The sequence below is a fragment of the Gavia stellata genome, chromosome 24 (assembly GCF_030936135.1).
Source record: "Gavia stellata isolate bGavSte3 chromosome 24, bGavSte3.hap2, whole genome shotgun sequence".
NCBI lineage: Eukaryota > Metazoa > Chordata > Aves > Gaviiformes > Gaviidae > Gavia > Gavia stellata.
In genome coordinates, this window is record NC_082617.1 from 2084232 (window position 1) to 2088760 (window position 4529).

Consider the following 4529-nt stretch of genomic DNA (forward strand, 5'->3'; position numbering starts at 1 on the left):
TGCTGGCCATGGGGCTGAGCTCCCGAACCCCTGGGGAGGCAGCGGGGATGCTTCTGGCCATGGGGCTGCGCTCCCAAACCCCTGGGGAGGCAGCGGGGATGCTGCTGGCCATGGGGCTGCGCTCCCGAACCCCTGGGGAGGCAGCCCAGCTCCTGCTGCTGGTCACAAGGCAGCCCTCCCCTCTCCTTTGGAAGCCAGCGGAGCTGGTTGTGGCCATGAGGTTGCCCTCCCATCTCTCTTGATAGGCAGCCCAGCCTGTGCTGGCCACAGGGCTGCGCTCCCGCCACCTCATGAAGACGGCGCAGTGGGTGATGCCCCCGCGGCTGTCCTCCAAACCCCCGGCAGCACGGCAGGCGTCATGGAGCAGGCGCTGTTGGGCTTCCCTCCCGCACTCTCGTGCTGTGAACTCAATGAGTCCTTGCACGAACGCTGTCGTGCGGCCTCCGAGGTCGGCCTGCAGCGACTCGACCAGGCGGTCTTCATGCAGACCCAAGACAGGCAGGGCATTCAGGATCATGTGTTCCAGCACGAGCGCCTGGGAACGCTCTTCCTGAAAGATGCGCCCCAGCTCCTGACGCAGCCAGGGCCGCAGGAGCTGGAGGAGATCTGGGTGATGCCTGAAAAGCTGTCCCCAGCCGCTGCGGTGAAGGCCGCCCACGACCCACGGATCCGCATTCCATGCTTGGTGCAGCCTGGATGCTCTTGGCGCTGCCAGTCCCCCGTCTTGGGCGCTGCCCAGCGCTGCCGCAGGTGCTCTTACAGGGTACTCTTCAAATTCATCCCCCCGCAGCGAGTGCCGGATGGAAGTCACCCTCCTCTTGCAGAGGGGGCACTCGGGCTTGATCTCTGCCCATCGCCGGATACAGCTGAAACAGAAGCGGTGGAGGCACGGCACGGTACAGGCTGCGTTGTCCCAGGCGTCAAGGCATATCGGGCAGCGGTCCTCCGAGGCCGTGGCCATGCTCGGCACGCGCTGCGGTGGGCTGGGGAGAGCTGGTGGGGACGGACTCCTCCTCCTCCTCTCCGACGCTGCAGCGGCGGGAGTCCCGTCCCGCTAGAAGAGGAAAAGAGGCCACGGTCATTGGCTGGCCCGGGGAGGGCTGGAAGAGAAGCCCAGGTCCCTCAAGAAGGAAACCCGCCCAGCCGCCCAGCGTGAAGCTTCCCCGCACAGCTCACCTCTGCTGCGGCGAGCGCGCCTCCTGGGTGCCCCGGCTGCCTGACCCAGGCAGGGCTGGGGAAACACCTGCAGTGGCTCCGGGGATGGGCACTGAGAGCTGCACTTCCCAGGGCACAAGCCCGGCACCGAGCCAAAGGCTTGCTCCGCACTCCAAGCCTCGCCAAAACGCTCAGCTGGAGTGAAGGCACGAGCCGGCTGGGAGAGGCTGGGTGCCGGAATATAAGCAGCGAGGGCCGTGACGCCACAATGCGTGGCTGCGGGGTGTCACAGTCCATCGCTGGGGGGTGTCACCATGGGCCATCCTCACCCGCGGCGCTCGCCCCAGCAGCCCTGCGGCCCCGGCACACGCCTCGGGGCTTACCGCAATGCCTCTGCCCGCTCCATCCCCCGCACCTTCTGTCGTGGGCTCGGCATCGGTGCTTCAAGCCAGCCACCGAGGCCTTGGCCGTGCCTCCCCAGGGCCCCGTCCGTTCGCCCTGCCCTGAGGTGGCACACGTCTCCAGGCACACACAGCCAGAGGGCTCCTGGGGAGCCCAGCACAAGAAGGAGCCCAGAACACAGCGCTCTGGTGTGGCCTCACCACTGCTGAGTCACCTGGAGGATCACCTGCCTTGACCCACTGGCAATACTTTGCCACATGCGGCCCAGCGTACCATTACACTTCTGGGCGGCAAGGGCACGTTGCCAGCTCGCGTTCAACTTGGTGTCCACCGGGACCCCCGGGTCCTATTCTGCAAAGCTACTTCCCAGACGCTTGGCCCCCAGCATGTCCTGGTTCATGGAGCTGGTCCTGCCCAGGTGCAGGACTTTGCACTTGCTCTTGTTGAACCGTGTGAGGTTCCTGTCAGCCCATTTCTCCAGCCTGTTGAGAAGGAGAAGGAAGAGAAGTAAAAAAGAAGCGTGAGGTACCCGTTTCCACTGACGGATACATGCTTTGGAGACTCCTCCTGATGGAAACGACGCATCCCCGTGAAATATAATCCAGTAAAGCAGTTGCACCGAGGAATCTCACTGCCTGGTTAGTCGTGTCTGACAAAGCCTTTTCGAAGAGTCACGCAACATCCAGGGCTTGGAAACAAGCATGGAGCTATGCCATACAAATATAAAAACAGGAAAACACTCTCTGTGGCCTGTAATAATTAGCTAACGGCATCCGAGGCACCGAGGCTCTTAACGTTTAAGGGGTGTGTTAATGAGGGAGGAAAACAGAAGGAATGCTGGGAGTGTTTCTTATAGCACCCCTTTCCAACTACCTTCAGTGAAGAATGAAACTGCAGGGAAGATGACCCTGAAAATTCAGACACCAAAGAATAGCTTAGAAATGTGAAAGTGCACACATCAGCCATAGTGCCTATAGCGCATCAGGGACTCCTGAGAGAGAATTGGCATGTTTGATGAGCCAAGAGGAAAAAAGCAGATACACAGCTGATCTCTGAAGAAAGCATTGAGATATAAAGAGTTATTTGTTATAAGCTTAATTTCCTTCTTTGATAAATTTTTGAAACAACTATGAGGAGGCAAAGTATCCTTCCTTCTTATTTGTAAACTTCCCAAGCTACTTGGCTGGGGAAAGGGAATCCATGTATCACTCTTGATGTCCTTGCAGTGGTGAGCTGAATGAGAGTAAAATCCCGGTTGGGGTTGACTTGGTGTTTCGGTCTTTTTGTGACTCTGATTTTTCTGTTGGTGCCTTTTGAAAATAGAATAGAAAATCATTGGAACAGCACAATCTAGCAGAGCAGGTTCTCTTTCACTCTAGTATTAGGAGAAAATTATTATATGAAGTTTTTGCAAAGGAATAAGCACACAAATCTTTGAGGCTCCATAGCTCAGGGGTTAGAGCACTGGTCTAGTAAACCAGGGGTCGTGAGTTCAAATCTCACTGGAGCCTGGGGGCTCTGTACCCCTGTAAAGACCACGTATGGCATTATCTTTCTGTTTTTTCCAAAATGTTGCTAGCATCATTTTTTGGAGCATCCACCCCAGCCTAGGTGAAATACAAACATCATATAGCGCCTATACCAAATAACAGGCAATGAGAAGCAGAGAGAAATAGCAATGGTCAGAGTTAAGCCCGCGAAAGAATACCTTGAAATATTTTTAAAGTATAGCAACTGGAGATAGGAAATACCTAATAATGGGATTTAAAACCTCCTGAACCCCGCAGATATTGTGAAGGTCATTAATGAACAAATCTGAAGTGGCTGCTAGATATTTACAGTCAGATATGGTTCATCTCTTCATACTTCAGCATAACGATCAAATTATGTCTGCAGAGCTCAGCAATTACAGAGCTGGCTGAAATAATTATAAATACAGTTTGTGGAGGAATAGTAACATTGGTCTTCTTCAGAGTTCTGTTGGGGGGGGCTGGAAAGTTATCACTTTTAAGAAAAGAGAAAAAGCTAGTAATTAACATATTTTGCATCTTGTGTTCAAAGAATTGCAGTCCAGATTTATGAGATTTCATACTCTGCCTTTGCACATTTCCCATTTTTTTGCTCATTTTCATATAGACTTCCTACTTCGTTCCAGCAAAACGATCCAAACCAGTGATGTAAAAGGACATTTCTGAATTTGAGAAGGGCCTTTTCCATTTGAGGGAAAGAAGGCTCAAAAGCCTGAAACATTTTTGTCTTGTGGAGGTGGACACTGGGTGCCAGGAGGGACATGGCCCTTTGGTCACCTCTCTTTGGCCTGTTTCCTTACAGCTCTCTTTTCCCAAAACAGCAAGCAGATTACAGCTTTGGTGGGTGGATGTGTTTTCTCCACATGAGAAGTGACCTGCAGGAATTTCCTAGCTTTCCTCTGTATATATCACAGTAAGGCTAAAGAAACAGAAGTCGGCAGGGTTCCCATTAATCTGCAACCTAATAAACTAGCACAAGTTATTGTTATTGTAACCGAAGGTACTGGAAAATGGACAGATGTGTTTTACTAAAAGTGAATTTGTTTCTAGACTGTTGTGGCTATATGTCTATTTACCCTGTCCCTCATTCCAGCTTATCTCTTTATTTTGCTTTCATATGACACTGCTGAGCAACATCTAAAAAGATCTTTGTGGTTCAAGTTCACTTTTGCGATCAAGCTCATGGTTTCAGCTTAGCTGAGCCTGGTGGTGATGGAAATGATCCTTTGAAAAATCAATGTCTTTCATCTCTATGCAAAAATGACAAATGTTCAGGATATGTTTTGCTGAATTCTTAATCTACACAGTACTTAATGTAAAAACTCCTCTCGCCAGTAACCCTGATGCAATGCATAACACCAAACATACTGATGCTACTTGTTAAACATGGCCTGATGCAAAGATCACTTTTAACAGTGAGCCATCATCTTTTTCTCTGCTGAA

At 52.1% G+C, this 4529-nt stretch overlaps 1 non-coding gene across 1 annotated transcript; it reads left to right on the forward strand.

Moving 5' to 3' along the window:
* The first annotated feature begins 2995 nt into the window (after window positions 1-2995).
* On the forward strand, window positions 2996-3068 carry TRNAT-AGU (transfer RNA threonine (anticodon AGU)). Its single transcript has one exon. It is a non-coding gene; the product is annotated as a tRNA-Thr (tRNA).
* Window positions 3069-4529: the final 1461 nt, after the last annotated feature.